Source organism: Trematomus bernacchii, unplaced genomic scaffold (assembly GCF_902827165.1).
Source record: "Trematomus bernacchii unplaced genomic scaffold, fTreBer1.1, whole genome shotgun sequence".
NCBI lineage: Eukaryota > Metazoa > Chordata > Actinopteri > Perciformes > Nototheniidae > Trematomus > Trematomus bernacchii.
The window spans coordinates 10,339,376-10,352,990 of NW_022987851.1; the positions used below are offsets into that span (position 1 = coordinate 10,339,376).

The window sequence follows — 13,615 nt, forward strand, 5'->3', positions numbered from 1 at the left end:
TGTCCTCTGTCAGCGCCTGATTCATGAGTATTGATTGGCTGGGGAACACACATACACCCACCATTCATCTTTACATGACCTTTAATGCCAAAGGTTTGAAGAAGCTAATAAAAAGCTAATTATTCAATCAAACTGCTCCGACAAGCAATTTTCCGTTGAAACAGGTTTTTCTCATTTGAAGTAAAGAGCTCAGCTCGGTTCACACCAGGCCAGTGCGATGGGAGCGCTCATTAGAGTCTGAAGAAGTTTTAGTTTAGTGGTAACGGCAATAATCACCTGACTTTTGTGTCCCCACTTGACTCTGAGAATGTAGGACCCAGTGATTAAACTTGATAAATTCTATACATTTAAACACATTAAGTCTACACTTAGTGACATATTTTCAATATGTTCACAGTTTCCGGGCACTGCTGTTCATGCAACCCTATTAGGTAGATGTAATTAGGCTTTGACTGTGTCAACACAGCTGCTGAAAACCCATGAATACATCCAGCACTATGATTGATATATTGCCATGCAGCGAATATGATCCTGTGTGTAAATCAAGTCATTAATCAAGGTGTTGACATGAAGAGTACATAACTGTACAACCAGGGGAATAGAGGAATAGTATAATGGCACCCAGTTTCAGTGATCTGAGGATGAGTTTGACCTCACAGATATGAAAGTTATCAGGCTACTCTACACCTCAGAGTAGTCAGTCCATTGCCGAGTCATGATGACATTGAGAATGTCCTTTAATAAGCGTGTCACTCCTGCGGCTGCTTTAACCCTCAACTGTGATCGCTGCGTTTATGGAAACAAGGTACTTGTAGACATTTTGTGTTCTAGCCAAAACCTTTACTCCAGTCTCACAATCGGAAATTATTAAAGTCTGTAATAAATACACAAAAACCTCCTCTCTATGGGGGAATTAATCCCTGTATTGCTCTGGTTTATTAAATTATGTTGTTCCTCGCTTTCCTTGCTGGTAAGCTCACATTGCTATCACTTCCGTTGATATCTGGGGAATGGAGAACAAAGGAAGGCGACTATCTCCAATATGAATACATTTACTGAAATCCATAATTGATTGGAGCTCCCAGGCTTGTTTGATGGTCAGCAGGATCTGATGTAATGAGACGCCTCAAGGTTTCTGCAGAGGTTTCTTTTGCTGCTTTTGCTGAGCTGATATCTAAGACAGAAAAAAGCCCCCCTCTCTTTAAGTCGGTAGAAAGATTATTCTGACATTGTCTTTTACATTTGTTATTTGTAATCTTGTGTGCTTACACAAAAAGTATGAGATATGAATTATATTTTATTCCAATCTTTAAATAAATCGATGCAGCTCTGATCCGCTTTTCCTGAAACTTGCTGTAGGCAGAGTCTTCCAAGCAAATCCTGATATAGAAGAAAGCTTATTTCAGATATCTCACTTCTAATACAATAATATCCCTCTGCTAGTTTCTCAGCAAACTAATTGTTATACAATATACTACATGGGCAGATTATGCTTTCACTGCAGGTACATTTATGACCAAAATGTATTTTTAGTCAAATACATTTATATTGGTGTTGTTTTTAAAATACACATTTTAAATTTGTATTGTATGTTAGCACAATACAAACTATAGGAAACAATACTTGACGTTATATTATCAAATTACTCCTTACAGACCACAATGTCAATGATTTCCTTTCAGTTTTTTTAAATGTTTTAGAATTGAGGATAATCAAACACAACAATCACAAAATAAATCCTTGCACTAGGTGGAGTAATAAGGATCAAAGTCTATTTTATTTAGCTGGTAAACTCATGTATCAACGTCTTACAGTATATTATTTGGGATTTTGTAGCATTAGTGTGTGTTATTTGTTTAATTTCATATATGTCCCATATTTATATCCATACATGAATGATATGTGGGGGTGTTCAACCCTGTTCAGAATAATACCTTTCACCTCACTTGCATTACCAGAATATAGTTGCGTACCTATAAGCCCCACTTTATCCAGCAATTGCTAGTTGCAAAGGGGTTTATGTAAATGTTAAGGATATTTTCTTATGAAAGAGATTTAAAAAATGAAATGTTTCATCGTTCATGTAACCAGACTGGCCTTTCTTTTATTTTTGGCCACACACATAATGTCATCTTTGTGTGAAGTGAGGGACAGAATATAAAAATAATGAGGTAAAAAGGGAAATCTCTGACATCCTTGTTGAATTACCGGAGTATTTTAAGTAACAAAGCTGGCAGCGCAGGAGCATCACTGTCTCCGGAACAACTGCCTTTGTTTAGCCCTGATAGGAAGGCATCACCCTCATGGATAATGACTTGATGGAATATGTCCTTTGGCCAAAGTTGCCTGGCACTGAGGATTTTTTTTTTCTGCTTTTCACTTCATATGAGGGCTTGGGGAAAACTAACATGAGAAATAGAGAGGTAAAAATATTGTGGCCGCAAGAGCAAAATGGAGCGGGGAAGTGGAGTGTTTGATACAGTGAAGGGCAGACATGTTGGAGATTAAGCGAGACCGGCTTTTCCTGGGCCGACTCCTGGTTCATCCCACTGGGCCAGGTGATGATTTGATGCTTGGAAATGGAAGATGGAACCGAGAAATCAGTCGTTAATCCATTGGGTCTGACCAGCAGGTGAAGGACTTTCTGTGCGATACAAATGTAACAACTTCATGCACCTCCCAGTGGTTGCTCACTGACACATTGCCTGTCGAGGGGGCCGAGTAACCGCAGTTAATATGCATGGCATGATAGACTGTGAAATTATAGACTGTGTTAAATTGACTGACAACTTCACTATTACTTTATTTTTCTCTCTCATTTCCTAAACTCTGACATGACAGCTCTGGCTAGAAAACGGGATGATTTGAAAAGGATTGGAGTGACGTATCAAAAAGAAAAAGCTTGCGTCATTAATACTTCATTGGCTGGATGAATAGCTTAAGGTGACAAGAATAAAGTCCCTCTCTGAATACAAATGGGTGTGGAGTAGAGGCATAAGAAGAACCTGAGTGGAGAATTCTGTTTTTCTTAATGCTCGAAGGCTCTCTGCAGACAAATGTGAGCGATATGGTAATCTCCCTTGGGTTGCGTGCTGAGGTTCTGCTGGCAGAGCTGTGACATGTCATGTAGCTTGTTTTGAATTTTAGGGACAAGTGAGAAACTGAAGGCCTGTGACCTTGGCAGTCAGTGCCCTCCTGCTGGAGAAAAAAGCAGAAATGAAAGAAATGTTTTGCAGCCGCCTAGAAATAGCTTCCTAAGTGAGTTACAAATCCTTGTCCTCATCCATCTTTATCAGATATGTGCATGGCAAAATCCTCATGTTAAAGTATGCAGTAATTATTTGGACCCATTTATAACCTTTTCCCAGTCACAGCAGAAAATGTGCCGCTCTTTGTTTTGCAAAGATAACTTCCAAGGCTGTGTCAAAATATGATGAATTTTTCATTATGCTCCCCTTTACACTTTGTTCTCCTTTAGCTACATTGATGCAGTGAAATATTAATGTCAGAACACACATTCATAGTTGTGGTATCTCCAAACTCTGTTTTCTACAGCCTCTTCTGCTGCTTATGCCTCTTTCTTGTTGTTTCATAATCAGATCAGCTTTCATATCGCACCCAAAGCTGCCAAGTGGAAAAAGGAGCAAGCTTAGTCAATGAGATTATGTATGTACTGTATGACTGCTTCTGTTGTAAGTTGAGGAATGTCTTCTTCATCACAAGAATACAGTCTAGAGGTAGATAAACATCCCTAAATGTGTTAGAGCAACCCCACGTCTGACGGGGGGGTTGCAGTGTTGTAAGCCAAGCTGTCTTTATTCTTTTAAAAAACATGTTTCTTGCCCTTTAGGTGTTGTTTTACTGTGACGCCAGTGGGAGTCGCCTTCCTCATCTCTGACTCTCTGACTGCCAGCTGATCGGGATGCTGATGTGAAACCTGCGATGGAGACCGGGGCTTGATATCTGGTGAGTTTGTCGTGTTTTCCAAGTCACTGCATATTGACTGAGAGCATTTGCGGCTCCGCCGATGTAACATGCTCATATACAGCCTTTTGTAAAGACATGATTATTCCGTGTAAGCAAGTCAAAATATACCCTAATAACAAACCATGGGTGACCAAGGCGGTTAAGTCCAGCATTCAGAAAAAGAAACAAGCTTTTAAACAGGGAAGTGCCTCTGATCTGCATAATGCTAATAGGGAACTTCAAATAGAAATTCTGAAAGCTAAACAGAATTTTAAATCTGAACTTCAAAACAAAATGGCTGCAAACAACCTTGGCTCAGTCTGGAGTAGCATGAAAACCATAACAGGCCTCCGGGAAACAAAGAATAGCTGCCATGTGACTCTGGATGGCTTTAATTCAGATGTTGAGTTTGCAAATGCCCTAAATCATTTTTTTTCTCGATTTGACACATTTAATTTCAGTAATAATATATCTGAACTGAAGCTTAAACTTGAAGACAATAAGCATTTTAATATAGACCAGAGGGAAGTGGAAAAGGCCTTCCATTTAGTACAAATAAATAAGAGTCATGGACCTGACAACATCTGCGGTCGTTTACTTAAACTTTGCGCAAAATAACTTAGCCCTGTGTTCCACTACATTTGTAATATGTCTTTACAGACACAGCATGTGCCAAAGGTTTGGAAGGATGCTGTGGTAGTCCCTGTTCCCAAATCCAGAGGCCCCAAAACTCTTAATGATTTTAGACCAGTTGCACTTACATCAATTCTAATGAAGACATTGGAAAAACTAGTCAGAGCAGAAATCTTAAGGAAGACTGAGCATGCACTCGATCCCATGCAGTTTGCTTACAGGCCACACAGAGGAGTAGAGGATGCCACGGTCACCTTATTTAACTTACTTTTTAAACACTTGGAGGGAAATGGATCTCATGCTAGACTTTTATTTGTTGATTTTTCCTCTGCTTTTAACACAATTCAACCTCATATTTTAATTGGCAGACTTTTAGAACAATTTGAAATAAGCAATAATCTTATGAGCTGGATTCTTGATTTTTTAACCAATAGGACACAAAGAGTGAGGGTGAACGGGACCTTATCTGATCAAGTCAGCTCCTCCACTGGCTCCCCACAAGGATGTGTCCTTTCGCCACTATTATTTATACTTTACACTAATATGTGTCAAAGTAGGTGGGAAAATAGGACTATTTTAAAGTATGCAGATGACTCTGTAATTGTTAGTAGGCTCCAGGACAATGAGACCAGCCACGGCCCTGTCATTGACGACCTTGTCAGGTGGAGTGAGGAGTCCTATCTACAACTGAACATAAGCAAAACCAAGGACATGATCATTGATTTTAGAAGACATCCCCACATACATGAAGTCTTAACAATCCAGAATCAGAAAGTAGAATTTGTGCAATCATACAAATATCTCGGGACAATTATTGACTCAAAATTGAGCTCTGATCCAAACTGTGAAGCTGTGTGCCAAAGGGGGCACCAGCATTTGTACTGTCTTAGGAAACTGCTTTAACATTGACAAAACCACGATGATCATGTTTTATCGTGCTTTTATCGAGTCAATTCTGTCTTTTTCACTAATGTCATGGTTTGGTAACCTGACTTTAAAGAGCAGAAACTCTCTGAGTCAGATCGTAAAGTGGTCCAGCAGACTGATTGGTGAGCCACAGCTAAACCTGGAGACCCTGTACCTCAGGCAGTTACAGCGGTTATCCAGCTCCATATTAGATGATGACTCCCACCCTCTGCACTCAGAATTCAAGCTTTTTCCTTCGGGCCGGAGGTTAGTCGTCCCAAAGAGTAGAACGAAGCGGTATAAAAACAGTTTTATCCCAATAGCTATTGCACAAATTAACACATCATAGGAGTGTCACACAGATGCCTATTTGTATTTATTTATTTAATTGTGAATTTTGAATGTCCATGTTTGTACTAGTGTTTTCCTTCTTAAAATGTTTTTGAAATATTTTGAGATTTGGTTGAGCAGGGTGTACTTGTACTTTTTACTAGTCCTTTTATTAGAGATGTGTCTGTTGTTTGTGTTTGTTTTTAGAGTGTGTCAGGATGGATCCCTTGTCTTTTTCTCTGCAAACAAAATCTACCTACAGGTACAAATAAAGAACCTGACCTGACCTGACCTGACCGCCTATAGCTGGGGTGGCTCTAACTATGCTGAAAATGTTGTTGTGTTAGCAGTGGTACATCAGCATATTGAAGATGCAGTACTATGTGGAACACCCGTGGGAATTTGTTACAGAAAGTACAGAAAAGACGGTGAAACTGCAGGTGCAGAGCAGAACTGGGTCAAATTTGCAAAACCACATTTTTTCTTCTTTGTGTTACACATTTTAAAAAGCCATGTGGGGGGAGTTAAATCTGAGTCATCTATATTTAATAGATATGATAACACTACATTTAGACATCCAATGCATCTAAACTAAAACTACAGCAGCATACATACTGATTGAAAGACGTTATTATGTATTAGTAGGTATTAACACTTAATGTATTAGGTAAGAGCTTTAGATATGAGATTCCCATTTATTCAAGCTATTCTAAAATACCTACTTATCTGTTTTAAAAATTACAATCTCTCAGCCATTAGCCTTTTTGAGGCTATCACCATGCTGCTCTGATGGTCCCAAAGAGTCGAATAGTGATTTAATCACACACACTACAGACATTGATTGGAAAGACAAGTACATTTTTAGTTATTTATTAACAGTATTATCAATAGCTGGCAGCTAAATTGTCTATATATATTATGAATTATTGGGAGAAATGCCATCCTAAGTCAAATGAAACATTTAGCATCCTTATAAAGCCCCAATGATTTAATAGTTAGTTTCATAACCACATGTGTTCTGTCACTATTTGAGTGACATTAGCAGTTGAATCTGGCTCTTAGATCAAGTTGTCTATTTGTTACTTATTTGGGGTCAGACCTTATATATATATTGTTTAAAAATCTTAAATGGACAACATACAATGTCTGCAGGGTCACAGTGTTGTAAGAATGTGTGGGAGCGGGCTGGATAGATATTATGTGTGGTCAGGAACTTTATATGCATGCAGTAGGTGGTTAATGGACAGAATACATTCCACAGCCTGCTGAAATTTACATTTGACAATAATGGACACTATATGCATGTTATAGCTTAATATGTATATAAGACTGTCATATCTAAGATGTGTAAGTACTTTAGATGTTTATGTATTACAGGGTAGTTGTACTGGGATTGTTTCCTGACGCACGTCTGATTTAACTGTCCGTGAAACAGATGGTGTGTGAAAAAAAACTGTGATAGTTGTTTTTGAATGAAGTCAGGGTCTGTTTAACGAAATAATATATATTACACTGTATATGTTAAACAATGTATGTTAAAAACAGGTTATCGTGCTTCCCAAACATGAACAAAGACCTACTATGTAAATCTCTGCATGGTTAATGCTCTAATCACTTACATCTGTTCCTTCAAACATTATTAAAATAGAGGCTTGATTTTTTTAAAGAAAATAATAAATGTATACTGTATGAATTCATTTATTGTTCTTATCCTCTAAACTTGCAGAACTATAAGCATTAGCTTAGCGTTGAGTAGCTGAGTAGCGCCTGCGGTCATTTTCCAAGACCGCATACAGCCCGACAGCCTTCACAATAAGATAGGAGAGCATATCTCTAGCCTGCAAGGTAATACACTGGGCAAAATAAGGCCTGAAGGCACATTCTCCACCGCCCACTGTTGTTTCTTGCTTATTGCACCATCTTGGGGCTCTTCTTTTTTCTTTAATCTGGATTTTGACGGCAGGACAGGAGTATATTGCTCAGAGAAGTTCTCGTAAGAAACCTAGAGGGTGCTGCAAAAAACACTTTTCTGTGAATAATTACTCTCCATCCTTGCACCTTGTGGCTTAACTAACTCCGCCAGGTTCCTGAAACTATCTGACCCATGGGTGTAACTTAAGGGTCCTACCTGGAGTCGTAGTGTAATTGACTAGATCTCTATCTTACTTGAAATGGGCCATAAAGGGCTGTGGGAGTACATAAATGCAGTAACATGTTTCGATCCCACATTATATAGCATAAAACTATTAATTAAAACCTGGCACACAAGAGAATAGAGTTAATGATCTGTGCTGCGTCTTCAGAGAGCGTTCAGCCGAGAATAATTGTGTGCATCTGAAGTGCAGTAGGTACCTGTTTCCCCCTTAACATCTGTCTGCTGTGCTCAAAGTAGGCTTGCATCCTGAAAATGTCATTGCACTACATTCAGGCACAATAGTGGATGCTGCATGCTGCCAATAGCTGTGATTTGCCGAGGGTCTAGTTTAAGGAAAAGGTCTGGGTAATTCCTCCGGGGCGGTTCAGTAAGGAGGGGGATGGGAGGTGAGCTTATTTTACCTACCTCTGACCTGTGGTCAGTACCCCTGTGGTTCCTGCGGTCAGGGGGGAATCACACAGTGCTGAGAACAAAGAAATATGATGGCTTCCACTTGTCCTCCTCTGGTTCAAAGGGAATGGCAGGGCAATGCTAATTAGCCAGCTTATGTTACTGAATTGAACATAACTGCTGTTCCCTTCAGTGTCCCCCCTCCCCCTTGTCGTTGTACGCCTAACAAGCATTGTCTACAACAGTCATGCCCCTTGCATAACTCTGCATATTTTTTTGCACTGTAAGGCTTCCTGTTTTGTTACTGTCCTAAAAAAGAAAATACTTTCCAATGGTTAAATTAATTATTTTCATAAGAATCTAATTTACCCTTACCTGTTAAACAATAGCCATTTGTTTTGTGAAATGACAGCAGTTCTGGCCCATATGTATTCTTTTGACGTCTTCGTCCAGCTGTTTGGAGTGCGGTTTAATCCTGGCTGTCAAGTTTAAGGGCGATAAGAGGCGTAACTACAGGATTCCCTACTAGTTCATCTCTGCTTGTTCAAATTGATGGTGCTACAGCTCAGAATACGATGCTCTGTAAGTAGGAAGTGAATTCATGTTTTTAATCAGGGATCAAGGGGGAGAGTGAAGAAGAGGTCAAGTTATTATCCTCACATATTCAAAAGTCTAGTGGCGGCAGTATGCATGTACGCCTTCCCTCAGCTGTCTTTCCCTCAGCTTTGTCTGTTCTGTGGTCTGCTTCTCTTGTCAAAGTAATCTGAGTCTTGCAGCCAGTGTTTCCTGGAATACCAACTATTGAAGGCAGTGACAGGCGGTGTCGAGTAGCAGCTCCCGGTATTCTCGAGGTTCAAGGCACATGTTCAAGTTTTCATCTCCACACCGCAATCTTGTTTCTGCAGCTAATCATCCACATAAATTAAGATCTACTTTCCATGTCACCCACGTCTCTGAATAACAAGGGCTTTGTGAATTTGAGATGGTGTAGCTACTAGCTAAAGATGGTGATATATGATAAAAATCCAACACACCTGCATGCGTGCAAGCACAAGTCAGATACAATTGAGGCGTAGCTCCAGGGGAGTTATGCTCAGCGTCTCCCTCTTGCTCTCTCTCTGTCAGATATCTTTTTGTTAGTGCAGATGCACTCAGGGTTGGCAAACACATTGAAGGCTGAGTCACTTACACAGCCTCATCTTGACACACAGCTGACTCAGAGTCTATTGATTTCTTCATACATCATATTTTTTTGTACCGTTTGTTGTTATGTATGTATACAGGTATGAGGGGGGGGGGGGAGTGGTGGGCGCTGTTTGAACTCCTTTGATGCACAAACTGTCTGTCGCCCAGCTACTTCAAATGATTACAAATTCAGAGCCATGTTAGATGACATAACCTTATTACATAATCCTCATTAGTTACCAGGGACACAACTGAGTTTAAAAATCAATTTACATTAATAGACAAAAATAGCACAATCAGTGTTTGTGAGCATAAACAAGCCTCTCTCCCAGAGCCACAAAACAGAAGCCCTCTCATCTGTGTTGTTGTTGTGCTAGTAAGGCCTGGAGCTCATTCATTACAAAGTAAAAGGTGCATTTTATTTTTGAAGGAGTGGTGTACTCACTGGAATTGTAGCCTCCATGCTTTAAAAAACAAGAGGATTGAAGCTTTATTCCTAAGGTACCAACTGCTAAATAAATGCTCACAGTATTTGTACTTAAAGGGATATTTTTAGGTATCAACCATAGCACAAAGGAAAGGCCTGTACCGCCTGCTGTGCAGAGACATACAGTATAACACACCTCCTGTGCTCCCTCACTGCTCGTTCATGTGAATATCTGATCATCCTGCCTTACTCACTGTCCTGTAAGTGGCTCATGATATATCATGCATTATCAGTGTCCATCTGTGCATCCTTCTAAACAAGGCCATGACATGAACCCCCCCCCCCTTCTTTTATATCATCACCAGATACAGCGTTTGGGAACAGGCCGCTTCATAGTGTCAGACTAGTAGCTGGTTATGAGCCACAGCTCCTCTATTGTCTGTCATGCTGGAGAAAGAGTGGGAGCCCCTAAAGAGGCCTGGCAGAGGCTCTGCTTCCATCTGCCTGCATGCCTCGCCATGGAGCCCAGCTCGCACCACTTGAGATTATACTCACGTCCAAGCTGTTACTGTAATTTGCATTGGCTCATAGGCAGAGAAGAGTGAGGAGGAGGAGGAGCTGCACATGAGACAGGGATGTTAAAAGTGGTCCTGGCAGCACAATGAGCTCGCCTGTGTGTAGTATTATAAACAAGTGGCATGGGCAGAGCTATATTAAAGTGCAATAATGGCATAGAGCAGGTCGCCCTGTGGATTACAGGAATGTAGTCTTTGAAACTATCCCGGTCACAATCAACATTGCTGTTATGTGCTTTATAGAGACATTATCTTAGTCTCAGCGCCCGTATGCAGCAGCATATTAAAGCTATCAGTCAGAATCCATTAAACTAATTCAACGTCTGTCATTCTGAAAAACTGTTGTGATTCCCACTAATTAGCAAGTGATATTTTCATTTCCTTGTTATTGATTTACATTAAAGGTCACTCACCTGGAGGATACCCACGCAAACGCTGACGAAAATGAGCAACAAGAGAAAGGGGCATGGCCTAGGATCTAAGCAAAAGACAATACCACACGAGCCACTGTGCTGCCCTCCCTGTTTTAGATTATACATCAGACCTGGGAAGTGATCATTAAATCGAATCCAAAGCAGCAGCTGTATTTATAACCATTTTCTGAACTAAATGCGTCCCCATTGGATATATCAGCAGCACTCATTTGGGAGGCGTTAAATATCTAGAGAGGGCTTGATGTAGGATTATTTAATTTAATTTGCGTTTTCCCTCAATAAAACGAAACAAAACCAAAAACTACTTTTCCACTCAATCCCATTGAATGTTCTCAGATGTCTTCATTTCCAGGCTCTATTTGTTCCTGACGTGATAACTTTTGCAATGCAATTTGGTTCAGCTGCACATTTATCTAATTTACAAATTAATTGGAGACAGAAATTAAAGAGCAATTTCTGATAATGCCACCCCCATCAAATAGGTTGTGAACTAACTAATTATTTCCTTTTTCTTTCCATAAGCATTAGCCAGTGCAATTATTTCAGTCAGCAGGGCTTAACCTCTATTGTTGTATGTACATATATAACCAGGGTTAAAACACTGGAACTAAGGCATTATGTTAAGTATTGTGTTGTTGTGGTGCAGGTTAAAAAGTCAGACCATTTTTTATTCATTTTAGTTCATTTGGCAACTTTCGAAAACATCAACAATTTTACACAGCAGTTAATCCCTTTTTTGTAACGCAGACTTTCCATTATAAAGAAAGTTAATTTGACTGTTTCACAAATATTCAGCTATAAAAACTTCTGCAAAGCTATGAAGAAAATAGATTAAAAACATAATTATGTGAGGGCTAAATATGACTTTTAGTCTCAAATAACAGGACTGACAGGGTTGTTACTAGGGACTCACAACGTGTAAGATGAGCTTGCCTGCAGCCAAATAATTACTAATTATACTGATATGTCACGGATTTAATTTGTTGACCTGGATTCCCTGAAAAATGCAATTCGAGGCAGAAATAGCAAATAATCTACTCAGAAAATCATGCTCATCTGACTTATAAACATGACTTCTGTTTGAACCTGGCAGGCATTTCTTGAAGATTAAAAAAAGTATTTAGACAGAGACATCTTAACGTGATTTTTCAACTATTTATTTTGAGCAAATATAGTTAAATGGATCAATTAGTTAAAGGTAGGGTAGGTAAGAACGGAGAAACCAGCTCGAGTAAGCTAGAATTTGAAAGTACACAACCGAAAAAAATCTGCCCCTTCCTTCAGACTTCCTTACAGAGCCCCTCCTCCAACACACACGAACGCGCACATGACCAATGAGGGCACGAGATAAGTTTGTGCACGAGATGGAAGGCTGACAGGCAGGTAGGCCATCCAGTTATCTGCCGCGGGCCGAGGCAGATAATTGGACTTGCTTTTTACAGCGCCACGGCTTCCACAGATGAAATATTTGTATATATTTATTGTCAAAGCATTTAATTGATACATTGCTATCGGGATGTTAAGAGCATTCCATGGAATATAACAAAAAGTGTTTCTGAAGTGAATTACCTACCCTACCTTTAAGTTTAAAATCTGGATTTTTGAAAACATTTACAATTATAGATATGCTGATAACGTTTTTATTTTTAGAGTGCAGCTTCTGTTTTGCTGTTTAATTGGGAAGGACCCACATCTGGCATGTTTATTAGGCATGTAAGATATTACAGACATTACGCTTTGCTGAGAACTTCTGAATTTAAGCAAAACTGTATTTAACACAAAAACCTTTAACTTGGGCCGCCGGATAGCACAGTGGTTGTCGACACCTCTGTTGCAGAGATTTGGTTAAACAAGGCAAACACCATCCATCTGGACAAGCCTCCAACAGCTTTCCAAATATACATGATTCTAACAATAATCATTTCAAACACCTTTCTCTGAGTTAAACCATACACTGACCCCTGGAACTTTCCACCTTGGGATCTACAGTACATCAGGGAAACATGCACTTAGTTTTTTATGTGTTAGTCTTTGGTGTAGGTGGTGTTTTTACTACAGAGGTTGTGGCAAGCGAGATAACACCTTTCCGTTGTCATCAACTAACGCTACCACCCGCTCATAATGATTCCAGTTGTGGTTTCTCTCCAAACTGACAGAGATGTCACTTCTTTTTTTCATCTATCCATTCACACCTGCGGTTAAGGTTAAGCTTGTTTTGAAGGTTATGTAATAACATTTTCCTGCGGTGGCAGGTTTTCATACATTGGTCACCTTCAACTGACCACAGGTTCAAATGTAATACAGACTTTATGAATAGTTTCATCATGTTGAGAATATTGCAGTGCACTGCCACTCTGTTAGGTGTAATGTTTCTTACACGTAACTGTGTTTACGCTGTGAATCTATCAATACACCTCAAATGTCGAGATGACAACTTTGACACCCTCTTGCATGACATACACTTTAGTGAAGATTGCTTTTTTTTAAATGTATAAGGTTAACGCAATAAAATATTTTTTTTCAGAAGAAATGTCTGTGAATTTCAACCCGATTATGCAAACGACAAATATTTTTCCTCAATTGGAGAAAAGTAGAGGAGCATAATACCAGCGCC

At 39.6% G+C, this 13,615-nt stretch overlaps 1 protein-coding gene across 1 annotated transcript in view; it reads left to right on the forward strand.

Annotated features, from left to right (window-relative positions):
- lrfn1 (leucine rich repeat and fibronectin type III domain containing 1) overlaps positions 1–13,615 on the forward strand; it is a 110,236-nt gene that overhangs the window by 80,303 nt on the left and 16,318 nt on the right. Inside the window, exon 3 of the mRNA XM_034112978.1 lies at positions 3,851–3,966. The gene's annotated coding sequence lies outside the window, so the exon portion shown is untranslated. The remainder of the gene's footprint in view (positions 1–3,850; positions 3,967–13,615) is intronic.